This window comes from Phyllostomus discolor, chromosome 2, assembly GCF_004126475.2.
Source record: "Phyllostomus discolor isolate MPI-MPIP mPhyDis1 chromosome 2, mPhyDis1.pri.v3, whole genome shotgun sequence".
Taxonomy (NCBI): domain Eukaryota; kingdom Metazoa; phylum Chordata; class Mammalia; order Chiroptera; family Phyllostomidae; genus Phyllostomus; species Phyllostomus discolor.
Genome location: NC_040904.2, coordinates 211,216,380 through 211,243,879, shown reverse-complemented (window position 1 = coordinate 211,243,879; position 27,500 = coordinate 211,216,380). Strand labels below are relative to the sequence as shown.

Sequence of the window (27,500 nt, the reverse complement as noted above, 5' to 3'; positions counted from 1 at the left end):
ATGCTCAATTCTGCTCGATCTGTGCTGTCTAATGAGATCCCAGCCCCAGGTGATGTGCTCCCACAATAGTGTCTTCGCGCTAATTACATTTTAGAATGGGTAGAGCAAGAATAGTTCCAAACATACTTGAGGTAATAACTAGTCATATATCCAGAAGGTCAACAGTTCAATCGGAGGGAGAGAAAAATTAGCATATCTTAAGAAAGAGTTCAGTGGTTTTATACAAGAGCTCTCATTTCAGTCTGCAAGAACACTTAAAACACTGATAGAGCCAGGTAATTCTATATTTCCCTTTTTAACTCGCCGGAAGCTCCCAATTTCAGGGTGTAATGTCTGAGGACAAGAAGCCTCTGCCAGGGGGAGGGGAGGGAGGGAGGGAGGGCGGCCTCGGGGAAGCTGGCCAAGTGTGAGGGTAGGGGTCTGTGCCAGGACTCAGGGCTCCGGGCAAGTGAGAGAGGGGAAGGCCTGGGCTGCTGCGGGGAGAACTGGGCGACGCTCGGGAGTCTGGCGTCGGATGAGGGCTGTGGGCCAATCTTCCATTATAGTGACAACACAGATGACAACAAAACCCTCAAATAATTGGGTATCAAATCACTGTAAACAAAGATACAATCTGCTCGCATCAGTACAGTTTCCATAACAGTGACTAATTTTTCCCCAAATTCCCATTTTTCTATGATTTCTAACGAACATAAAAGAGCAGCCATGGGAAACTATACCCAATGGGTTCTGTTTTAAATGACTGAAGCTGCCTTTTGTTCAGAAGTGCAGAGCACTTTGATTTATTCTAAAAATATTTACTGAGCATTTATTATGTACTTGGCAATAGTTATATGGTTGGTTGGTTCAGACATGATTCCTAAAAAATACTTTCTGCTCTGCTAAAGTATTAAAATACTAAATCAGCTCATGGATTTTTAAAAATATGAGAAAAAGTGGCACTTCTCATCCTCCAAAAGCCCCAGGCCCTGCACAAAGAATTCCTTTCAGTAAAGGTGCAGTGCAACCTGTCGCTGTGTGAAACACAGCCTAAGAACTACCAGTTTCAAGAGGACCGTGTTCAGTACAGGTAAGTACAGGTAAGCTGGGGCGCAAAGAATGACTTCTGTAATTTAAACTACAGAGGGACTTTTAGGCTTGAAAATCAAATTAGAAAGTTACTCAACTCACTAACTTTTAAATAGGATGCAGGCTTTTTAAGATCATTTTTAAATAGAAAGCATTTAAATGTACAGAAAAGCACAGAGAAGAAGAAATAGCAGCTTCCATGTACCCATAGGGTTTTTGTGAGTCTATTTAATTGACCCTGTTCCATTTCAGTGGGGTGTTTCTTCCCAGACGTTGCTCACCCAAAGACATTTCCATATCTGAGACCAGCCTCTGGGAGGAAACCTTTCCGTGGGCATTTTTGGCCCATGGAGTTTTCTCCTGTATCCTCTGGCCACTCTACTCTGAGCTGTTGTTATTCACGGAGGGTGGGTGGGCCAGGAAGATGCCCTTCAGCAGGTCACGGTCAATTCAGGGAGATCAATACCCACATAAATAATTCTGCCATGAGGCTGCCATGAGTGCTGGGGAGAAAAAGATTAATTCTGTCTGGGGAAGAGCTCGGGAGAAGGGGTAGGTTTGGGGTTTGCCCTCGAAGGTTGGCTGGGATTTTGGAAGGTGGCTGTGCGGGGCATGGGGGAGCTCAAGCCAGAATGAAGGCCTTGTTCCAGGATGGTGAGTGGACGTGGTCCGTGGCCCAGAGTGCACGCGCTCAGGGCAGTGCATGCACTCGGCTGTGAGAAATGTCGGAGGCCTCCAGCTTGTGGATGGAGGGGTCAACGCCCCAGATTTTCTGATTTTCTTTTTCAACTGTGCTATCGAGTCTTACTAAATTTTAATGACTATGTCACCCAGCTGCTTTTCAATCCTAAAATCATAAAATGTAGAGATAATTTACATTTGGAGAGCACGTTACACTTCACTAATGGCTTTTTTAATACACATGATCACATTTGATTCATTTACCAGCCCCGTGACACCCCAGGCGCATCTCCACAAGCTATTTCCTTGGAAAGTAACTACTAGTTATAGAAACTACCAGCTATAGAAATCAGACAAATTGCTACTAGCAGCCTTCTTGTGTAAGTGCAAGCCAGGACAAAGCAGCAATTCGAGGGAAATGAAAGGAAGGGTCTCAGGGCAGAGACTGAGAATCCTGGGAAGCTGATGAGGGTGTCTGTGGAAATGGCGAGTGATGCAGGGGAGACGGTGTGCCGCAGAGGGCGGAGGGTGGAGTGAGTGGGGTGGGGGTGGTGGTCCACTACCGGGCGGCACTTTGAGCACAGTGCTGAGCACACAGCAAGCCCGTTCAACCGCAAGTGGGGTTGGGTGTCTATCTTTAGCAGAGCCGTGTAAAGCAATTCAAAAATCTAAAATGGTGGCTTTTAGAACACGAGTATGGGATAAAATGAAAATGTATATATAAAATTTTAATAACACCGAGGAGCGGAAAGAGTGGTTCCAGCACGAGGAAGGGGAGGGATACTCATCTCATTCTGCCCATCTGCGCTCCCTCTCATTCTGCAACATCTCCGATCTATTGTGACTTTGCTAAGCCCTTTTCAATGCACATACTGAAGTGGCGCACTTTTGCAACTACTTTACAGAAGCTAAAACAACCAGCCCACCGCGATGGCTATAATCTAGTCAGCATAAATCTTACTGACGTTGGGCACATCAACATATCCACTTAGCCTGCTGCAGATCAGTTTACGGTTCTTTTCCACTTAGAGACATGATGTGAAATGGAATTAATCCAGTTGCAGCAAAGTGAGTGAATTGTTGAACAAATCCCTGTCTGTGGAAAAGAACTTGGTTTTGAAGCTCATTTGAAAAAAAAAAAAAGTCCACATGACAGTGTAATGTCTTCTCTGGAACTGAGCAAATGCATTTATTTCCGTTTTATTTACAGCTACGTTCAATTGGAGCTATTTTTATATGATAGTGTACTCCATTGTTCTTAGCTGAGGGCCACAGTGAAAGCATCTGCAGGATGTTTTCACTGTAACATTTCAACCAAAATGTTACAGTGGAACTTAGCCTAAGGACTATTGCTCCAGTTGGACTATGAACTTGGCAAAGACTGACCACTTGGAGAGAGAAAAGAGACTAATAAAAACCAACCAGATCACATATATCCTTTTACATTTTCCCTCCTTTGCTCTCTGTGGTCAAAGGACAGTCTACACGCAACATATACTTAATAAACACATTTTGGTCGTGACTATCACCAGCAGACAAACCTGGGAGAGGGCGTGGAGAACAGCGAAGGGACACGAGGTTGGGCAGAGACTCAGGGCAACGTGCTGATGGAACTGAGGTTCTCAAGCCCGGAGAAGGGAAGGCTGGGCCTGGCAGGTGTGGAGGTAGTTTGGGCTATTTACCTTTATGGAGTGTTAGCACGAGCCCTGTGTGCAAGGTAAGATTAAAGAAAGTCGACTTACCTCTCAGCAGGGGATTTAGGGTTAGGAATGTGGAAGAAGTTTTGGTTTAGATTGGATTAGGCATCAACACAGGTCCTTAAGCAATCTTTCTCAGGAAATTTTACATTTGAAGAGTAGATATTCCTTCTAAAATGATTTAGGTGCCCTGCAGTAGGGAAATGACCTGGAAGGCCCCTAAAATGCTATTCCAGTTGTTATCCCATGATTTTTCATTTTTCAGTAACCAGTGCCAGGAACCGGTGCAAAAAACCGGTCCTTTTTCCCTTCTGCCTCCATAGCTGGAAGCACTTGACCCCTTCCTGCCAGTGAACTGTACTGCAAACAAACTCAACTCGAAGCACTGTTCAGCTGGGAGGGACTTAGGAAGTTCACTCTAGCTGGAAGCTCGCTAACTCTGTGCATGCTCATCCCCTGCAGCTTCCTGGCTCTGAGGCGTCCCAGTTCCAGCAAGTGGGATTCTGCTTTGCTCCTAAGGCCACCTCTTCCTGGATTTACCTGAAATCCACCGTGTACCCCTGTGCTAACACCTGGAATCCTTCCTTGACTTCCAGGTCTCATATGATTTTGAGATCACACCTAGTACCTACGCTCGGAGCCTCGTGTCTCTCTAGCCCACACCTCCCTCACAAGCAGTCTCTGGCCCCAACCCTGGTCCCTAACGTTGACTGTCTTTGTGCACAAAGCATTGGTTACTATCGGTCCTAGACGCCTCTCCTTCCTCCCAAGCCCCCACCATCGCCCCTCAGGCAGCTGCCAGTCTATTTGTTCATGGCTCCATGTTCCTATGACATTCTGTTGTACATGGCTGCACATGTGACTCTCTTTCTGCAATCCATATACCTCTATAACAGGGCCTCTCAACCTCGTTACTACGGACATTTGGGCTGGTTAAGTCTTTGCCGTGCGGAAGGCCTGCCCAGTGCATTGTAGGATCACTAGCGGCACTGCTACATGCCAGATACCAGTAGCACTCTCTCCCCTGTCTTACACTGGGGCAGCCGAAAATATCCCCAGGCACTGGCTAACGTCCCTGGTGGGGAGGGGGTATCAAAATCACCCCTTGTTGAAAACCCCGGCTCTGCAGGAACCCAGAAAGGCAAAAGTATTTTAAAGCCAGTTATACATACTTTGAAAAATAGATGGATTATATAGAATATTTAAATCTGATAAAATTTTAACAACTCTAAACTGTTAATAAGCACCAAATGGAATTTTGTAAATTTTGTATTATGACACAAGTAGATAATGGGTAAAGTGGGGTGAAATCCCTTCACCCTAGGTCAGTTCTCAGCTTTGACTGTGCACGGGAGTTACCAGGGGAGTCCTGTTAGAGTTGAGGTTCTGGTTCAGTAGGTGAGAGGCAGGGTCTGACATCCTCAACTCTAGCGGGCGGGCGCACAGGCGGTGTCAGCACTGCACATCCCTGGACCTCCTCCTGTTGCAGAGCAAGGCCCTGGGCGAGATCACTGGGGAGGGGGAGGGGCGGGGTTTGACTATTAATGATTTCAAGGTCAAGAGCAACATCAAAATTTGCGCTGTAGACATAGCCTGCACCTTTCCATAATGAATGAGACTGCTCACAGAATGTGTTTTGAAATGTGACATTTCTATTAGCTTGAAATTATAAATATTATACAAGTTACTTGTCAGTTCTCTACTTTGGCCAGGAACGAAAGCCTATGGACTGCTGAGCTACTGCAGTTTGGCAAGACTTTCAGAGGTTTCCAAAGGTCTGACGGAAACCTAAACTTCAAGGTCTTTGTAGTCCTTGTTTTATTTCGTTTTACTAACGAAAGAGGCTGGGGTGGAAGGTGGGGCTGGGGCAGGGGATGGAGAGAGGAGACCCACATTAAACAGGCCTTGCAATAAAACATATATACTGTACCTTATGGTGTTTACACAAATTACAAGTAATTGTACGCTGAAATTATATTGACATCACATGATGTTACTACAACCCCAAATTGGACAACTCAACTATAACTTCAAAACAGGTGCAAAAATGAATGCTATTTACTGTATCATATAGTGAGTGATAAGGATAATCAACTCTTCTGAAAGCTGCCAAGGGCCTAAAATAAAAATTTCTTTCTTTCACATGTACTGCCTCTGAGTAACTTTTACTTCGAGTTTTGTAGACATCTGACTCATTGTTGCATGTCCTTGGGATATGCAAATTCATATTTGTTTGCTTCTATTTTACAGTTACAAAGGGTAAGGCTCACTAGTTAGTCTAAAGACATACAATAGACTTGTCCAGGGCTGCAGACAATTCATTGACAAGAAGGAGATAACTGAGTCCTGACCCTTCAGAGGCCTCTGCTGGGGACCTGGCAGGAGACTAGCTGTATCCTCCCAGTGAATAAACACCTGCTCATCTGCTGGGAGGGAGCACTAATACGCTAGTTCTAAAACATTTTGATAGGTTCTAACCAATATGACTACGTGTAAAAGGAATAAATTTCTCTACAATTAAACCTCTGTGCCTAGGTAAGGGAGATCTGGCTTCACAGTGGTGCATGGGAACTCACAGGTTTTATTTGACCGCAATTTCACTATGAGTCAGCAGTGTGACATCAAAGCCAAAAAGACTTATGCAATCTTGGGCCATGTTAATAGGAGTATAAGGTATACATCAGGGGAGGCTGTTACTCCATGGTGTCCTGCACCTATCAGACTGCTCCTGGAGAGCTCTGTCCCATCTGGGCACCGTGATTCAGGAGGGGCCTTAAACCGAAGTCTGGCAGAGGTGGACACTTAAAATGATGAGAGTCTGTAAAGCCACATCATAGGAGAGTAGTCAAAAGAATGAAGGATATTTGTGTTTGAAAAAGAAGACTTAGAGGAGGGCATAGCTGGAAGTGAGAGCAGAGCAGTGTTTCTGGGAAAAGAGCTTGAGGTACGGTTTCCAGTGGCAGAAATTTAACTTTGAGATCCCCAAGGAAAAAAAATCATGGGAGCCTTCTACGGGAGCCTTCTCCACTCTGTCATTTGCAAAGATCTTCGGTGAAGAAGACCCTGTTCCTCCTATGATTTTCCCGAAATGTGCAAATCTGTGGATGCATCTATGCCTCTTCCACGAGCCGCCTCCCTCTGCCTGCAGGTGCGCCTCCTTCAGAGAGCCCTCTCCACAAAGCACCGCCTCGAGCCACTTACTCTGTGTCCTCATCGTGAAAAGTAGCATTTTCTTTTGTTTGTCCCAGTTTCCCTAATAGCTTGTTAGCTCCTTAGGGAAAAGGACCCTATTTTGTTTTCGTTTTTATTACCTTGAATGTTCTCAGTACATCTGGGTACAGTGAACTGGGGACTAAGGGGCTGTCTGTTGACGGGAGCCAAAAGGTGAACTAAAGTAACCAAACAGGTAATTTTTTATAGTGTCTACATGACAAAGCCTTACAGCTTGCTCTCTTGATGATAATAACACCTAATTGAACCTTCACTTTATAAAATAATGTGAGCTGACAGAGTTGGCTGTGTAGTAAAACTTCCTTTTCCCTACAGCTTGCATTTTTAAGATAAAAGGTATGTATCCAGGCTACAGAAAAACAGAGTTTACATTCTAGGAGCTCCATCTTGCTTGTTCCAGGTCTTGGGAATTGCTCTCCAGCTGGGGGATTCTTTAGCTTTGAGATTTCTCCTTCATTATCTGGATATTTACTGGGTACTAAGTGTCAAGGTGCAACATTGCACAGTATCTGGTTTATGATACGAGTTAGTGGTCTCTTAACACCATTGGTCTAGAAGACAGAAATTCCCCAAAATGGATTTGTTTAAATAAGAAATCACCATGTTATGCATTTTATAAATGAAGTATTAGGTGTTTCTATTACATCAAAGATATAAAAATGCTCTCGGGGTAACAACGCCTGCCTCTCCCTAAGTCTCCTGGGTAGCAGCAGGTTAAAGAACAGCATCATCTCACTCGAGGACAGAGGAGTGTGCGCGGCACACCGAGTCACCCACAAGCCCACCTGAGCTCACGCTCCGTCACTGTCAGCCCCGGACAGTGTTGCCTCCCACGGTCCGATGACCTGACAAAGTGCAGAGCAAACTGTGTCCTTCTCTGTGAGAAGTTGATATAACTCCACTTGGCAGCCTGAATTCTTCTAGAAAACTCAAAGAGCAAAATGACTGAGAAACAGGGGCCCAATTTCCTATCATCAGCCGATAATCACAAACAGAGATTGCTGCCTTCCCGGTTACTGAGGAAGCCAGCCTGCTCACGCTAACAGTATTTGGCTCAGGTTGGTCCAAAGGCCTAGAGCATGGGTGGGCGGGGGGCGGGGGGGTTGCTCCAACGTGTAGCAGACCCTTGCTTTTGCAGTTCCACTGTTTGATAATTGGTGTTATAAAACCCTAGTTTACTGACATATGGAGCACGAGAATTTTCTGCTTGTTTTAGCTTCCCGGAGAGACTCAGAATTAAACTGGGACTGTATCATGGATTTGTGTACTTGGCAGCATATGCTCTGGACACTTTATAAATCTGAAACAAATGCTAACATACAAATGTGTCCTAATTATTCTGACTCAAAGATTCTCCAAATACTTCCCAAAGCTTATCACATCCTTCTTGTCTCGAGGCTTCTGCGTTCGGTGCTGCAGGCCGTCACAAAAATCTCACATTTCCAAGCAATTTCAGGGATATTAAAGAAATATAAAAATAACTCTTATAATGAAAAATCAGGTGGAAGGTTTGGGTGCTTTAAGAGGAATAACGTTTTTAGAAGGATAAGGTCTAAGCCCAAAATAGGTCCATCAGCATTATTTATTTCCATATTATACTCTGAACTACCCAAGAGAGAAAATAATAGATTGTGTCATGTCTGCCTGCTCAGAGCAGACTGAGACTCAAATCGCGGTGAGACAGCCCTGCAGAAAAATGAGGCGACTGGGAGGAGAACGACACACAAACAGCCCATCAAAGCACTATTGAAGTTTACGGTTTCTAACAGGATTTGGACATTGCGAGGGGACCCATCATGAATTGGACGCTGGCTCTTATGACCTACAGGGCAGGGCCGAAAGGTCTTGCCATCTATCACAGAACAAGCCATTTCTGTTGTCAGCCCCAGGGAGTCTGCAACAGAACCAAGAGGGCTTTAGAGAGCATGTGGCCCTAACTCTCGCTTGACCAGGAAGGAAACTGAGGCCCAGAGAGGTTATAACATCTTGTTCAAAGTCACACAGGTAGTTTCCAGTAGAGCTAGGATGCAGATTTCCAGAAGCCGCATTAGGGGTTCCTTAATGCATCCCCGGAGTGCTGTGCCCAGACCGCTGTAGCAGAAGGCGCCCTGGGCTCCAACTCCCCAGCTCTGGTCCTGTCTTGGCCGACATTAGCAAAATTACCTCAAGCAAGTCGTTGAACCGCATGAGCTTTGCTTTCCCTACTTTGCAACACGAGAGGTTAAAATATGTGGTCTGTCTTCCTCAGAGATCACAGCCAGATCAAATGAGATAACATGTAAAAACTCTTTTTTTAAAGCTTTATAAGGCTTTATAAGGTAAAAATAAGACAAAACTCCAAATAAAGGAAATTTTTCCTGTCGAGGATATGGGGATGGACTCCGGGGATCGCCGGCCCACTGGAAGTTCTGTGTAAAGGAGCGTGTGATGAGAGCTGGGCACGCTGGTTCCCCCGGGGAGGATTTCTACAGCTTTCTTCCGCTCCGTAAATGTGTCTCTGACACTCCCCTCCACCCCGCACCTCACCACCGCCAGTAAGAACCTCTGTGCTGTCCTGGACAGCGGCGTATTTACGGTCAACTTAAAGAGTTCAAATAATGTATTAAAATATGAAAGTTTTCCTAGATTTAGCATATGGTTGAGATCTTCCTGACAGCCTTCCTGAGTCAACAATCCATATTTTTAGAATATAACTCTATTTACAGGAGGGGAGCAAATCTAACCTCACATTTTGCTTCATCAAGTGCTGAAAACCTGTGACCTATAAAGTGATGAATATGATTTCAAATTACAAATCAACCATATTTTTTCTACTTGTGTACTTCCCTAGTAATACTTCTTATTTAAACATTTTTAAAATCATATTTCATAAAAGTATTTACTTATTATTTACTGAAGTCCTACTAAGTTCTCAGCCAATTGTTTCCAGTATTTCCTCAGAAAGCACCAGACAAAAGGCACAAATCGTAAACCATTGGTAGGCTGCCAGGTTAAACCTGTGATTGAGAAGGCTGAGAGGTGTGAAGAAAAACAAACTTTTATATTTATGATCAATTGGCCAATTAGGCTGCTTTTCACTTAAAAGAAAAACAACACAAAAAGGCAGAACCCATTTAGCAATGGCTGTGTTGGAAATGCACGAAAAGATTATTAACGTTGGATTTTTTCTCATTCATTTTTAGTTCTTTTTAGAAAATGACACTCGAGAGTCTTCTGTAGTGGCCATCAAAGGCTTGAGTGAGCCCCGGCTGGCACAGCTCAGTGGATTGAGCGTGGGCTGCGAACCAAAGCATTGCACGTTTGATTCCCAGTCAGGGCACATGCCTGGGTTGCAGGCCATGGCCCCCAGCAACCCCTCTCTCTCTTTCCCCCTCCCCTCTCTCTCTAAAAAATAAATAAATAAAATCTTATAAAGGCTCGAGTGAGACAGTGCCTCGACCCTTCTGTCCGGCCCCTGCTGGGGTGGCGACCAGTACCCAGCCTGCGAGGCCTCTTCTGTGTTGCAGTTACATTTCGGAAGCCAGAGGCTGATGTACAGAATCTCTGATGTGTGAGATCACCAACTAGGAACCTTACCTTCCAGCGAGACTCACCCATTGTCCCATGGGGTCTTTCATAAATCGGACAGTGGCTATACTCTTGTGTTTTACAAGAGGTAAAATCTCATACAGCACAGGCAGGTGAAAAATGAGAGGGATTTTTCCCCCTTGACTACATCAACGTATCGTCTTGTGCCCTCAGGCTCTGAGGTCTCCTAAGTCCTCTCTCATATTATGCCTTTCAGTTTTTTTCCTTCCTCTTCATTGTTCTCCATTTTTCAGTTCCTAGTATTATCTTTCATGTTTCAGGTTTCTTAAGCTATATAAATACAATAAGTAAACTCATCTGTGCTTAATAGAGTGCCGTACTTGAGAGAGACAAAACAAATACATTTTGGTAGCAACATTCTCAGATTTTCAATAACTTAAAACTTGGGTGGTGGTGGTCATTGAGGTGTGGGAGAGGGTTCTGTTACTGATTTCCATTCAGTTTCACTTGTGTCACTTCTCATTACGTGTGGCAGTCTTCAGAGAGAATACTCCGGAATCAGACTGCCTGGGCTAAATCCAACTAGTTACCATATTTTTTCTGACTATAAGATGCACTTCCCCCCACCAAATTTGGGAGGAAAAGGGGGTGCATCTTATAGTCTGAATGTAGCTTACCTGGCTTGCTTTGGGGGGGCAGTGGCCTATGTTATTTATGTTATTAAATATTTTACATTTTTTTCTTCAAAATTTTTTTTCCTATTTTCCTCCTCTAAAACCTAGGTGTGTCTTATGGTTCAGTGTGTCTTACAGTCTGAAAAATTCGGTAAGTGACCTTGTGCAGGCTACCTAATCTCTCTGTACCTCAGTTTCCTCACTTGTGAAAGAAGGAGAGTATTAGCACTTAATTCATTGTGCCATTATGAGCAGCAAATGAGTTAATACTTGTAAAGTGCTTGAAAAATAACAGACACTGTTATAGGAAGTTTATAAGTATCAACTATTTAATCTTCAAAACAATATGATGATATAGGTGCCATTGTTATTCTCATCTTATAGCTTAGGAAACTAACACACAGAAAGAGTAAGTAACTTGTCCCAGATGGCCCAGTTAGTAACTGAAGCTCTGGTTTCAAACCTAGACTGTCTGGCTACACAACAAACATTCATTAAATGTTATTATTATGATGGTTGTTATCACCTGTACTTACACACTCAATAAATATCTGCTGTTGCTGCTGATAATGATGAATTTGCATGTCTAATCCTCCTTCAAAGTGTACTAAAATGTGTATGACCCCTAACGGAATAGTTGATTTAGGCAAGGGTTGTCACCTAAAGTCACTGGTGATAGTTTGCTGGGAAATAGTATATTACCACTGTCCCAAAGTGTCACTTGCTCTGATTACTTGTTAATTGCAAAGGAGAAAAAAGTACCTCCACAAAAGAGAGATCCCTGGAGTGAGATCACAGCCTGGAGCCACGATCAGACTGAGCGTCACAAATAGAGGGCGAATCCGGCATTATGTGCCTCCTGCCGAGATGCAGTATGGAACCTTGTAACGCATACTCAATCGAACTCGAATCAATGCTTTAGTTCTAAATTAAAGTTTATAGGAAATACAAGAGGTCAGGGAAGAAACAAATGATACCATGAGGCAACAACAAATCCAGAATGTGGAACCTTCCACAAAATAACTGGCTTGACCTTTAAAAAAGGTTCAATGTCAAATAAAAAGACATAAAACCCAAATGCAGAAATGTGCTTTCCTTTTTAAAAATCAGATCAAGTTTTTTTTTTTAAAGGTATAGACAACATTTGAGGGGCAAATGGCAGAAGTCAGAGATGGCCTAGTTATATGACATGATGTTAAGGAATTGCTGTTCATTTTCTTAGGTATAATGATGGCATCGAGATTATGTAGGAGATGATGTCCTTATTTTTAGATGAGCACTGAATTATTTAGGATGAAACATCATTTTGTCTGTAACTTACAAGTTGTTCAGAAAGAAGTACATACAGATGGAACAAATATGGCAAAAAGTTCACAATTGTTGAATCTACGGAGTATAGAGGTATTCATTGTACTAATATTTCAACTTTATTTTTGAACATTGTTTTCACTTTCTTCATTAGATATATGCCTTATCTTTGGAGATAATATAAGACTTTTATTTTCATGTACTTAGTAATAGCTTTTTAAAAATTCTATAAAATGTTTGCCTCTGAATTCATATTTAAAAAGAAAACTAAAAAATTTTACTAAATTCCTACTGGCTCAAGCTTATTAAACTGGTATCAACATTGTTGAAGAGAACTCAGCACCTAACACAGGGCCTGACATGTAGTGAATGTCCAATAAATGTTTGTAAATATTTATTTATATACTATACTTTCCTGAGGATTGTAAAGTGGCAAAAAAAAAGAGAGATAGATAGATAGATAGGCAGATAGATGGAGGCATGAGGCTGGGTTATTTCTTTACAGATCAAGGTATGCTGGCAAAATACTTGAGATGGACAAGGTGGGGACCAACTGACCCTGCCCTTGATTCAATAGGTCAGAAAGATTCTTGACCAAGTTTTGAGTTTGTTTCACAAGGGCATGAAAATGAAGACTGTGTGCCTAGGACTAAACCAGAAGCAACAACTATTGTTTAAGACATCCGGAAGGAATCACACTTAATAACACATTTTTTGAACAATTGTAGACTTTTCTAGATCCATGAAAAGAGGCAAGTTCTGCTCAAGTTCGGGCACGAACCCTACAAGTCACCAACACCAATGGCTGTTATTCTCTGAGAATCAGTAAATAAGCACGAGCTGGGGTCATTTTCAGCTCTTCCAGGAGGCAGTGGTTCTACAAGAGATGGCTTCAAGCAGTAAGGGAGCCAGATATCTTTTGTATAAGAGGTGGGAAGAAAATGATGAAGATTCAAAGAAATAATTAACAATGATAACACTTTGCATTTTCATAGCACCTTTTTCCTAAGGCACTTCTTATCTAGGTTGACTCATTTATTCTTACAATATCCCTATAACACAGACGTAGAACAATTGAAATTAAAAAAAATTAAAGGGATTTTCATCATGACCTCAGATATGGAAGATAACAAAAAAGGATATTATACTAGCAATAAAGATATTTCTTCATATTGAACAAAGGGATCACCTCTTCCCCTTCTGCTTCAGTAAAGTCATTTTAAAAAGATAAAAATCTATTACAATTTGGGGAGAATAATATTACAGTTTATTACATGGGAGATACTCCAAATTCAATCTGAAAAGGTATTTTAATTCGATGATATAGAGCTGTCTCTCTTTACAAAAACAAAGTTCTCAAAAAGAGTACAAATCAGAATTTTTTTAAACTTGAAATTTAAGTGCACTTACATGATTATTTATGCAGTGTTCTTTGTTTAGTAATGGGTCTTTTTGTAAAGAGAATCACTTTAAAATTATTTTATAAATATGAAGTTTTATAAACAATACTGGGTTGTTAAAGCAGAATATACTTACACTAAATGTTCTTTCGAAACCAAAAATAAGAAAGAAAGTGGGGGAGGGCACTAAAGAGTTAAATGATCTATTGCAGATGCAGTCGCATGGAACAAAAGAGTCTTCAGCCCGAGGTTTCCCGTTCTCAGATGACACGACACTAGCAACATGCAACCTTTGCCCTTGGATTTCTGGATCCTAACCATTTCCGTCTTAATTTATCTGAGGATGCATATTTTCAGTACTGTGCAAATCACGTAGTATATGCTTTATCAACAAGGCCCAATTTTGGATATGTAAATACAATATTTTAAAGTTAGTAAAACCCTGGGTAGATGTATTCAGTTCTCGTTTTCAGGAACAGGTGAGGCGAAGAGCATAGAGGAGTTGTCTTAAGACGACGCCTAAACTAAATACAGCCTTAGCGATATAGCATCAACAGTTAGTAAAGAGACAAAGATAGGCAACACCCTCTCAAAATCTATTTCAGTGCAAAGCTTTCTTCCTGTAAAGGGATCCAAATTGGAGTTGCTTGTAAAGGTGACATAAATGCTAACAGAAGTAGAAATGCGAGCAACGAGAGAAATTCTGACCTCAGAGTACTAGTGTCATTCATTGTTGCTCAGCCCCTCACCCAATCCCCCAGTGTGAATGAAATGCTTTGGTGAAGTGGAATTTCACCTTTGTAATCCTCAGAAGCCATCAGTGGAGTTTTTTTGTTTGTGTAATGGGTCGGGTAAGAAACAAGTCCTTTCCTAGTTCATTTGCTAGTTAGAAGTCAAATCTTCTCACCACAGACATTGCTACAGCAAAAGATTAAGAGATGGGACATCTTAAAAGCAATATTTGGAAAGCCCATGGGATTAAGATTTGACTCACAGAGAGCATTCTGCAAACTATAAAACTATTCAAGACCGCTAGAGTATGCGGACTGATGTTGCATAATGACATACCTTTTAGAAGAGAAGAGATTGAGTCTATGGCTTGTCTTTGACACTGAGTTATTAGAATCCTTTCTTGCAAGAAGAAAGATGAATTCACATCCAAATTACTGCCATTTCAGGGTACGGATCCACCTTGTGCTGCCTTCCAGCCACCACACTGAAAAGAGGGTTCACATCACAGATCCATTAGTAGTGCCTCCTCCTCCCTAACTTCTTACTCCCTCCTCCAAACCGCCCCCCAGTCAGAACTGCAGTCTGTAGGCAAACCACACAGGAACTAGCAGACATGGGGCTTCAGAGGGTTGGGCGTGAGCCTTAGATTATGTGGTTTTGTTTTCTTGCTGCCAAAGTTGAACTAAAATGCAAGAGGAGTTCACTGAAACACTTTTGCTGCTTTATGCTTGGTTTCAGTTTTAACAATTTCCCCCCTGAACCATTATGTTCACATAAGAAAATTTCTAATCCTAGAGATAGTGCATTGGCAGGCTGCTGCTGGTCTTAAGGAAAACTCTCATTTTCCCTTAGTATAGCCATGCAACCAGAGAAACATTAAGAATTCTTAGGAGAACTTATTTAATACCACTCTGGATCACTCACAATATTAAAATCCCAGGGAAAATGCTTTCTTAGTGCAATTAGCCCATAATATTACCCTAACCAAAAAAAAAAAAAAGGAAAGGCTCTGAGCTAGGATGTGTTCCAGCCTCAGTTTTGCCACAGTCAGATATGAACTAGGTCTGGGATTCACTCTCTCTTGAGCTGGTTGGACTACAGGATTTCTGGGATTTTTAAGTTTCCATCACCTTCAACTCTCTTAGTTCTTACCTTCAGATTAATAACTTACCCTCCCAAGTTCCTGCCTCCCATAACAAGTGCAACTTGTGAAGGCCTCTTCCTCTCTCTTTGCTCTTGCCAAAAATGGGTTGCAACGTTGCATCTTTCACATAAAATTAGACATGTTGCTGCTTACTAAATGGCACCATTCAGAGTTTGGAGACCAGACCCAAGATAAAGAGGAAAATGTTGGCTCACAGGATGTTCCTAGCATTAATCCCTTGAAGGCTAAGAAGGAGTGCGTCATGTTAGACTCTATTTGGAGCTCTAAAACTTAAACTTATTCTATGTTGTGAAATGGTATCATTTTCTATCTCTTTGCCCCATTATACCTAAACCCTGCTCAAGATTTGCCTTTTTAATAAAAAAAAACTTTTCTTTGGTTATAATTGCTCCTTTTTTAAATTGAAACAGTAAAGAAGACTCCGGTATAGAATCAATAGAGCACTTGGTCACAGCAGGTAGTGCTCAGTAAATATTTGTTAAATGAGTTAAGAGAAGCAATTTGCTTCCCCTAACTCTTTAAAGAAGGACTTTCTTTTTAATAATGTCAGCTTGAATTTTCTTCAACTTGAGTTGTATCTGAACAGGGTCATCATTATTTCCACAATATAAAGATGGAAAGTTCAAGATAAAACATGTCGCTGACTTAAAAATTTTTTTAAATGTTTATTGAATTTAGAGAGAGAAAAGGTGGGGGGGGAGAACGAGAGGGGAGGTGGGAAAGAGAGAGAAATATCCCTTGGTTGCCTCTCATTCGCACCCCATCTGGGGATCAAACCCACCACCTTTTGGTGTACAGGGATGACACATTGCTTGGGGCTATGTTGCCAATTTTAAAACAATGACATCTCAAGGTTGGCCTCAGCATTCTTTAGTCTTCAGGGTTCAAGGACCTGGGTCATCGTTACACCCCAGGGTTCCACTGCCAGTTTTCAAACCCTACCATCTTCCGGGGGAGTCGTTATTCTGGCAGAGTCAGCAGTTTTAAAGTGGTCAAACACTGACCCCCCTCCAGTTCCATGGCTGGGGAGCAGGAAGAGGGAGGAAAAGTTGAATAGTGCTCCAGGAAGTATAATGGCATCTTCCGCCTGCGCCCTAATGAGGAAGCTACTGCATTTATCGGACTATAAGATGCACCCCCCCCTTTTTTAAACCACATTTTTTGCTTCAGAATTTTTCCCCCTATTTTCCTCCTCTAAAACGTAGGTGCGTCTGGGGTCTGCACCATAAGACACACCTAGTTTTAGAGGAGGAAAGTAGGAAAAGAATTTTTGAAGCAAAAAATGTGGTGAGCATCTTATAGTCTGAAGAATGCGGTACTTTTCCACAGGGTGCTGCACCCAGGGAGCAGAACATAACCCCTTCCCGTACAAGTGTGGGGCTGAGTGCAGAACAGAAAAATCTCCGAGACCAGTTATTGCGGTAGTAAGTAATGATCAGCAGATGTGTTTCTAGAGCATATCGGGAGGGAAGCAAAGCCATCTCAGTGGTTTATTTCATTAACTGAACAAGTGCAAAGGCAAAACCTAAGAACAAAGGCTGTCATGTGAGAACACCAGCATTTCAGTCCGCACCACCAGGGACACTCGGAAAAATATCAGCAAAACTGGGGGGATTTAGAAATATGTGAAATCTCAACTTATCTACAATGGAGAAATTTTCTTTTAAAAGCGTACGTGTTAAAATTTTTCAGCAATTCCTTCTAAGGGGATCATCGTTAATATCAGAACTTCTTGTGCATAATTGTGTTTAAACTGGTTTTAAGGTGATTGTACTTCTCATTCGACAGTGTGGATCCAGACTCCCTTTTCATTCCTTCAGTAAACAATGTGTGAACAGCTCTTCTACATGCTGGAAATGTATCAGTGAACAAAACATAACCCCTGCCCTCCTGGATCCTACCTTCTGGCGCAGGGAAAAACAACATGTGTGTCAGACGGCTGCACTACAACAGAGAACCGTAAAATGGGGCCAGAGTCATAGAAAGTGTGACTGAGGTGGGAGGTTGTGATTTCACTGGGAGATCAAAGGGTGTTTGAGCAAAGTCCAGGACAAAGCAAGGGAGCCAGGCTAAGGGCGCTCTGGGCCAACAGCTTTTGCAGGTATAGGGACCAGCAGGTGCAAAGCCTTAAGGTGGGAGCAAGCCTGGTGCATGAGGTAGAGAGGAGTCAGTGTGGAGGTTAGAGAGAGCAGGGTCCAGAACACTTAGGGCCTTGCTAGTTATCACATGATCTGACTTGGATTTTAAGTTCTCAAAGGACCATTTCGGTTGCTGTGTTGAGGTCAGATGGAAAGGGAGCAAGAGCAGAAGCAGGGAGACCAGATAAGAGGCTCCTGCGATGGTCCTGGTAAGAGATGATGGCAACTTGGGGCAGACGGGAAGTGAAGGTTGTGGGCAGTGGTTAAGTCTGAATGTACAGGGTGACCATAAAGTCTGGAAACATAGATATTATTTTATTGTGTATTAGAAGGTGGCATTGATAAACCATTTATTACCTACTGACACGTATTCCCCAGACTTGGCAGCCAGCTGCATGAAATAGGCTGATGGATAATGATGTGTGGTGAGAGAGACAAAGAGAGGAGTTGATGACTCCAAGGTCAAGGCCTACGAAACTAGAAGCAAGGATGTGTCACTTACTGAGACGGAGCAGGTTTGGAAGATCAAGAGTTTGGTTCTGGATGTATTAAATATGAGATGTCTATGAGAAGTGCCAGTGCGGAAGTCAGGAGAGATTAGGGCTGATAATAAAGCATTGAGAACTGCTGAGAAAGAACAGGGTGTTGAGAGCTATGAGACTGGATAAAACCACCTGAAGAAGAAATGCAGAGAACAGACCCCTCCAAAGTCGAGAGAGGTCAGAGGAATGAGAAGAAACCAGACAATGAGGAGTGTGAGGCCCTAGAAACCAAGAGAAGAAACTGTTTACTTTTATAAAACTCTGAATTCCGGAGATGGGGGAGGAATACACCTAGTTGTTATTGTAAAGTGAAGTCTGTGTTTAGTGAAGGCTACAGTATTGCAACTAAATTATGGTGCCCCCAAATGGAGGAAAGCAGAGAAAAAGGACCTCTTACAAAATGTCACTTTAACAGAGTTAATTCCTCTAAGTAGGTAGCATTACACCTTTGGAGAGCCTAACAACCGACTCCCTTTTAAACTCATCCAGAGATTCAGTCTAAAAGGAGGAAATGAATGGGTTTAAAAAGAAAAAGATAGGATTTCTGACCTTCTCGAAACACAAGTAGACCTCCGCATGAGAATGTCGATGGATTTCAATGTCAAGGACCATCCTTAGGGTAGGGGAAAGGGCACAGCATTGAATGCAGGAGGTTTCTATTCAAGTTCTAGGTAAATAACTTGATGGTTGAATAATTCCAAGCAATTCACGCAACCCATTTATTTGTTCCTGCAGACTCAGGCCAAGCTCACCTACTCCAGGAAGACTTCCCGAACTTTGTAGATTTAGACAAATCCCCTTTCCACTCCCACATCACTCTATATTTGCCTTTGTCATGGCAACTTATTATAATTGCTGATTTATTTCTGTCTCCTCCAAAACTGTTAGACTATAATTTCCTTGTAGTCCCAATAGCTCAGCATAATGCGGGGCACACAGCAGGTTGCTCAGCGATGTAGAGTGAATGCACATTCTCCAAACTCGCTGCCTCGTATGTAAAACAGGGTCATTAAAGCCGACTTTTCAGAGTTCCTTGGAAATTTACATAAGATATCCTTAGGGAAAAAAAGTCTTCTCAAGCTATAATTCAATAGATAAAGTACTTGTTGTTTGGCCCCCCTCCCCCCAACACACGTTACAGAATAACACCTTAACCGTTATTCAAGCCCCTAAACAATCTCTTTCCAGGCCCGTTTTTCCACTTCCCTCTGGCTGCTACTCCGCGTGGCCCATTAAGCAGTATTTCAAGCAGACGGACTTCTTTCATACCTCCTACCATTTTATACTACACTTACCTTTCTTTATGCCAGGCTCAATAATGTGGGCCGTTACAATCATCATCATACTTGGAAGCAGTAAGCGTTAAAAACAAACGTTACTTTCCTCTATGAAACATGTTCCCATTCCCCAAGTCTCTGCCCTCTGTTCCCAGCAGAATGCTGCCATCGTCCACGCAAGCACCAGCATGCTTTCCAACAGGTTTGATGACATGTTCCGCGGGTAACATCACCTGGCAGCGCGCTCCAGGCCCTGTGTGACCTGACGTTCCTCGGCCGCCGCTTCTCCCCCCGCCGCTCTGCTGAGACCCTGAGAGCCGCGGCCACAGCCCTGGAAGGACGGGGCTGGCAGCTTTCCCGAGATAAGGAGCCCTCTCGGCTTTCACGATTTCACCCACGAGGAGTCCTCTGCCTCTCATGGCCTGCCTCCTCCACTCTGCTTATTCAACCAACGCCCTGGCGCTCTTTAAGCTTCGAATCAGATGTACACTCTCCCGGGAAGCCTGCCCTTAAGTCCTCCCGGGCCGGAGGAGATGCCTGCTCCTCAGTTACTGCGCCAGGCCTATCCTGTCGCGGTCTTCCGTGCTGCCGCCTGTCGCCTCCGCTGCCGCCGGCCTGGAAACTCGCTGCGCCCGGGCGGGCGGGACTCGCGGTGCGCCTGGGTCCTCGCCGCGCGGCGGGGCGCCCCGCACGTGGTGGGTGTGCCCTGAGGACCGGCTGAGTCTTTCACCGACTACTACGGGTCAGCAGCACCCGAGGCCGTCACTGCCCCCGACACACACACACCGCTCTCTTCACCTCTAGGGACGGCTTCTCCCTTCTTGGTCCTTCGAGGTGGAAATCAGGGCGGACGGCATTTCCAGTCAGTTAAAATGACGCCGACACGGGTTATAAAACTTGCTCTTTGAAAGGGGAATTAAGGCAGCGCCACAGACGAACAGATTGTGAAACGAGGACATTTACCTTCATTCCACTCACTACCCCCAGGCAGGGGTCTTTTCACCCCTCCCACCCCTGGTGTGTGAGGCCCCCCGTGAGAGGCACGCACCCGACCGGGGAGAAGCCGGAAGTGGCAGGCCGGAAGTGAGGAAGCGGAAGTGAGGGGCACGCGGGCACTGGGGCCTGGAGGAGTTGCCTAGGCCCTGGGAGCAGGGGGCTTGAATTGGAGTGGGGAAAGGCCCCGCCGCGGGAGCCGGCGTTTCTCCGCAGGTAGCCGCTCTTTAGCAGGAGGGTCTGGTCATGGAGGTCGGCCCGGAAGGGGCCTGCTGCCCCGCCCCCGGTCCCACGCCCGTGCCGGCTGGCTGTCCAAGTGCCGAGTGCCGGAGCAGGGGGTTGAGTCCCGCACTATCTAAGTCAGGGGAAGTCCCCGCTGTGTGACACCAACATGTCACTCTTGCTTTCTAGAACCTTCTCCGAGCCCAGCCTCCCCCTGCAAGTAAATTGTGAGCTATCAGAGGGCAGTTGCTGGAAGTCCATTCTCGCTCAGCCTCCACCGTTCATGTTCAGAATTCTTTCCCGCGCACCTCATTGCTTCCTCTCAACCGTCTTCCCTGTGTGATTAGTCCTTTTCCTGCAGATGGGGCACAGGCCCGGAGAAGTTGTAACCCTTAATTAGGAAATGGGAGAACAGGACCTCAAATCCACGCCTTTGGAGTCCTCATTAAAGTAATGAGATGAGGTATGTGCATGTGGGCACGCTGCGAGCATTCAGTAAAGAGCAGCCAGTTACTAACGAGAGTGGTGACTGTGTCTTGTGCACCTGTTTCTCCATTTCCTAGAAGGGGGCCTGTCCGTGGGAAACTCTGGGAAACTCCTGATTGAATCCGTTAATGAACACCCAGGAGGGGCTCCGACAAGCTGGCGTCTCTGCCTCTTGCAGTGCTCTCTCCATCGGAACAGTTGCACCTCCCGAGGTCCTGGCGTTCTCTGTGGTTGTCCTCCCATGATGATCCCGGCCAGACCTCATTTCCTCCAGGGCTGAGCGCGTGTCCACAGGCAGAACGTGTCCAAACTCAAGGGCTGTTTTCTCCTTGTTATTGCAGCGCCCTAAATTCTCTTTCTAGAGATGCTACTTGGCACTCAGCCTCTTAGATGCTGTTGTTGTCATTGTCTTAGGTCTCTGGTAAAAGTCATTTCTGCTTCTTTAATCCCTTATTCTCAATTCTAACACATAAAAAGTGTTAGAAAACCAGTTTTCTCCCATAACTTGTGGAAAGACCTGGACTGAAACAAGCCATTGGTCTTCATGTATTCCATAGAGTTACAGGTTTTTGCTGCTGTCACACCAATGTGTTTGATTGTTCAGAGTGGCCCCCCCACTCACTGTGGGTGTCATGTAATATATATTACAGACATGGCATTATCCTTCAAAGGTAAAAAGTAAAATAAAAAATAAATGAGTTTGAATTCCACAACTCAATTGGCCTCAAAGGATTTGGATAAGGAATTGTGCACCAACAGTTTAATGTCCGTTGATAACCTAAATGATCTGTTATGATTCAGGTAAAGCTGTGGGAGCAAACAGCCTTTGGCAAAGCATTGTGGAAGCTGGATAAACCTAAAAAGAAAACAGAGGCCTCTTCTACTACCTCATCATTTGTTTATTTTGGAATTATTTGAGGGGAAAAGCTCCTTAATGATGTGTTTTTAATATAGGGATTTTGTTATATATTTCTTGTATCTCCCACAAAATTGTATAAATGGTAGATATGCAAGAAATATTGATTGATTTGCGAATATTTGCTCAATACTCTAGAATTTTACTTGACAATTACAAGAGCTGGAATACACACACACACACACACACACACACACATATATATATATATATATACATGATTTTATTTATTTTTCAAGAGAGGGCAAAGGAGAGAGAAAGAGAGGGAGAAAAATATCGATATGTCAGGGAAACATCAATCAGTTGCCTCTTGTGTGCTCCCACCCCGGGGGGACCTGGTCTACAATGGGGGTATGTGCCATGACCAGGAACCAGCGACCCTTCAGTTTGTGGGATGACACCCAGCCCACTGAGCCACACCAGTCAAAGCATGGATTATATTTTTAAAGTGTCATGTTTATTCTAAAGATGTAGCATCCATGCAGGTTTATCCCCAGGCAGAATCATTAAACCATTTGGCCTTTCACCTAACACCTGTTTCTTGAGTACCTACTGAGGGTTAGGTACATGTTAGTCAATAGGATTACACTGGTAAATAAGATGGTCACGGTGTCTGTTGTCAAGAACTAGTCTGGTGGTGGAGAAAGCCAAAGAGCAAACAACAAATGCGTATGTACAGATCACAATAAGTCCATGAAGGAAGTACAGCAGGTGTCTTCCCAGTTTGATGGGAAGACATAAGTAGTTAGCAAGATCAGTGAACGCCTCTCAGAGGAGGTGACATAGATTTGTGACACGGAATATCCTGCTCCCCTCCATTTCTACACATTGTAGGGCGACCACCCAGATATGGGGAAATTTACTCTTTTGGACACTAATTTTGTCTCATCATCATGATAATAACCTCAAGTTTTTCATAGCATGAGTAAACTGAATGTTTGCATGTAGTGAGGTGTGTAAAACACATGGTAAACCAACATGTAATTTACAACTACAGTTAATTGAACACATTAGTATAAAAACATAACAATAGTAGAATTGTGTCTTACATATTCTATATTCATGTCACACAGCACCATATATTAGTAAATAATACTAATTCACTTAACCAGATTTTTTCTTTCTGGTTTTCTAATGGTTGGAAATGTATTTGTTTCGGTATTTTGTCAACAACATCCACCTGAGACTACTCTATTGGACTGAAGGCTATTATTTAGTTTTCTGGGGCAGAATAAATAAATTTAAAAATGCAGGTTGGAGAAAACAGAAAAACCTAAAAATTAGGATTTTGTCCCACTAAAATGTAGAGAGGTAGCTATCCAAAAAAGAAAAAAATGGGTTTTAATGACTTGTTCAATTGCAGCAAGTTATGATTCTAATAGACTGTTTTTGTAATAGACTCATGAGAAAGCAGATCAATATTTGTTGCTCTAAGCCAGTGTCCTGACTTAGAGCAACAGTGCAGTTCACAGTGCTCTGCACTGAGTGAGCTCGATAGAGAAGAAGGACAAGAGACAAGGAAAACCCTCGTGACTGAAAATCGTAGTAGCGTATTGAAACACACTATAAATTGAGTTTTTGCTGCAGTCATGAGTCAGATCAGAATGCCTGTACCTGCAGTGCAAACAAGAGTAAATCAGAAAAATTCGAAAACATGCAACTTCTTTTTTCCTTCCCAGGGTTGATGACAGTCTCTTTCTGACAAATCTTAATTAAGCCGATAGATTTTCTGTCCTGCTTATATGAGGATGCGTTGTACTTTTACAAAACAAAAAGTTAATTATCTTCTCTTATTTTTTTAAGAAAGACATGATAGTTCATTTAGGATGCTTTTGAAAATTTATGTCTTCCTTTATATACACACAGAAAAATTAATCAAGCCTGAGCTGGGAGTTGAAAAGGGCAAAGAAGAGAAGCAAAACAAAACTAAAAATGAGTTCATTTGTTATGAATTTTAACCATTTTGTTTTGTATGTGTACAGTTTCTCTGGCAAAAACTGATTATAGACTGTGGCGTCTTCACTGGGTCTAGATGCTGCTCACAGGGCTTGAAATCAGTTTGTCGTACGTTATTTTGATGGTCATCAGTGCCAAATCTCTAGGGAAATCGCAAACTAATGGATTCACCTTAATGCAAAATAATGGCAAAGAAGAAAGGGAATAAATAGTTTCATACAAACTTGTAAATTGATCATTCACAAGCATCATTTAAAGTTTTGGAGCTGCATACCTCTTTTAAGTTTTCGGGTATTTTCACATCAACCTACCTGGGCCTTCCTTTGTGTACGTGTTTGAGATCTGAGAGAGACTGCTGATCACTCCAGATTTTAGGAAAATTCTGACACTGTTTGAATCATACTGTTGACACTGTTTAATTCTAAACTCAGACTTTCTTCTCTAAATTTGAGTAAAGAAAGTAATTTGACCTCTTCCTTGAACTTACGAGTCTTACCAGGACTAAATTATTGGTCTAGGGTGCCATGAGTCCGATGTGGAGCCAACTGAGGGGCAACGACTCATCCTAATAGTTGGTGACCCTTCCCCCTTTTGATGAACAAGAAGCAGACCATGTTTAGATCTGATTCTAATGACTTACAGTTCTAAAAAGAATGTGACCATAGGGTTACTTGGTGACTCTAAGACTCAATTTTCACCATCTTAATTATTTTTAGAACTTAATATTTTTGTACCTGACAACAAATCCTAAGCATGAGATGTTCTGAGCTCAAGTTCCATTTTCTTATGCTAAGTTGTCCACTGCCCATGAAATGCTTTATAATGATTTTATGTCTGGCCAAAGAGGATGAGTAATATTTTCTACAGGAACCTTTAAGATGGGAAAGACCACTTATAATTCTCTAAATGAAGTAGGCCAATCCCTTATGAGAGATTTTCCCTTAATGCTCCTGGGAACTTTTCTATGGTTCCCTCAATTCTGTTTGATGTACGTGAGGGGCTGATTTAGAAGCCGAAGCTAGATTTTTCAGACTGACTTGGTATTCTGTAGACATTTAAAAAATTAACTTACATTTTTTGTGTGTTTTCCATTGTAGGAAACCAATGCCTTGTCAAGATAATGATTAATCATTTGTATTTGGGAGCAGCAGATATGAGGATCAACTACCTACCATGGGTTTTATGAACAAACTCCTATTCCATTGCTCACATCCCCTATCCTACCTTCAAACTTGTCTTACCTATGGCATTCAAGAGGCAAGTGAAAAACTTCGTGAAAAACTACTCAGACGCTGAAATAAAAGTCAGGGAAGCAACTTCTAATGATCCTTGGGGTCCTTCTAGTTCTCTGATGTTAGCTATCAGTGACCTGACTTTCAACACAATTTCCCTCTCGGAGATTATGAATATGCTATGGCAGAGGCTTAGTGACCACGGGAAGAACTGGCGCCACGTGTACAAATCCCTTATGCTGCTGGATTACCTCATCAAGAATGGATCAAAGGAAGTTATTCAGTTTTGCATAGAGGGGTTCTACAACCTTAAAATGCTAAAAGATTTTCAACACATAGATGAAGCTGGAAAAGACCAAGGTAACAGTTCAAGAGGTTTCTACAGTGTGCCAGTAAAGATTAGGAGTTTGGGAGGGAACCATTTAAAACCAGAAGAGGAGGGAAAAGTTGTTCTTAAATGCATTAGCTACATTTCCTCTGAGGTAGCTGTGGTTTCCAGCTGAATCCTATGTGTTGACTCTTGAGAGCCTTAGAGATCAATCTTCTGTTTTTCCCAAAGGATATGTGAAATCAGCACTTAGGTTCATGATAAAACGATACCTCACAGGAAATAAGCAAAGTGAATAAAACAGGAAGCATGGCAAATTGGTATAATAATGTCACTGTAATTCATAATTATAATTCAATTGGAATGTAGGCATAAATGTAAGGAAGTTTCCAAAGACTGGAATCTTCAAAGACTAGCTAGATTCAAGTGGTTTTTATGAATACAAAAAAATTAGGTCATAAAATAATTTTGTTGGGGCTGGAGGGGGAGGTGAAGTAGTAGGGGAAGGGGGTTAGGATACTGAGCTGAGCTGATTGGGCAGTGCCTGATTTTCTACAACGGTAAAAGGATCAGCACTTCCCATCCAATGTGAAATTATCATTTGTGTTTAAAGTGAAGAGCCTCATGAATCATGAGAAAAGGATAAAATTCAGTGCAATGTCTGTGTTAAGTATACGTTTTTAAAATAGACTTTTTAAAGAGCAGTTATAGATTTACAGAAAAATTATGCAGAGTGTACATTCTTATGCACCCTTCCCTGCCCCCACGTGGTTTCTCCCGTTAAACATCTTGCATCAGTGTGGTACATTTGTTAGAATCGATGAACCAATATTGATACGATTATTAACTAAAGTCCTTAGTTTACATCAGGGTTCACTCACTCTCCTCTACATTTCTGTGGGTTCGAAAGTGTATAATGTTATGCATTTACCATTCCATGATCACACAGGACAGTCTCACAGCCTGGAAAGTGCCCTGAGCTCCACCTGTCCCTCTCCTCCCCCACCCCCGGCAGCCCTTGACAGCCACTGGTCTTTTTACTGTCTCCATAGTTTTTGCCTTTTCCAGAATGTCATATAGTCGGATCATATGGTATGTAGTTTTTTCAGACTGGTTTCTTCTACTTAGCAATATGAATTTTAGATTTATCCATATCTTTTTATAGCTTGAGAGGCTTCATCTCTCTTTTTTCCTTCACTTCTTAAAAAACAGTTTTTATTGAGACTGTGTCATGTACAGCACCATATAATTCACCCCTTTAAAGTGTACAATTATATGGCTTTGGTATATTATTAATTTTAAAACAAAAAATATATATAACATAAAATTTACCATTTTAAATGTACAATTCAGGAACATTAATTACATCCACAATGCCGCATAACCATCTCCACTGTTTTCAAAACCTTTTTTATCCCCCCAAAAAGAAACTCTGTAACTATTAAGCATAACTCCCCTGCTAACTCTAATCTAGTGTGTGTGTATATAAATTTGCCTATTCTGGGTATATCTAATATAAGTGTAAACATACAGTAATTTCCCTTAAATGTCTGACTTATTTCACATAATATAATATTCTCAAAGTTCATTCACATTGTAAGATGTAGCAGAATTTTATTCCTTTTTTATAGCTAAAGATAATATTCCATTGTATGTACTACCACATTTTGTTTATTCTTTTGCTGAGGGATTCTTAGGTTGCTTCCACCTTTTGGTTGTCATGAATACTGCAATGAACATTAGTGTACAAGTATCAGTTTGAATCCTTGCTTGCAATTCTTTTGGGTGCATAATTAGGAATGGAATTCCTGAATCATATGGTAATTCAGTGTTTTAGCTTTTTGAGAAACTGCTAAGCTGTTTTCCTTAGCCGCTGCACCAGTTTCCATTCCCACCAGCAACGTAAGACAGTTCCTATTTCTCCAT

At 42.5% G+C, this 27,500-nt stretch overlaps 1 protein-coding gene across 1 annotated transcript in view; it reads right to left on the bottom strand.

Moving 5' to 3' along the window:
* The window catches only part of GRAP2 (GRB2 related adaptor protein 2), a 60,414-nt gene extending 45,512 nt beyond the window's left edge, over positions 1-14,902 (bottom strand). Inside the window, exon 1 of the mRNA XM_028533016.2 lies at positions 14,656-14,902. The gene's annotated coding sequence lies outside the window, so the exon portion shown is untranslated. The remainder of the gene's footprint in view (positions 1-14,655) is intronic.
* Between the last annotated feature and the right edge of the window lie 12,598 nt (positions 14,903-27,500).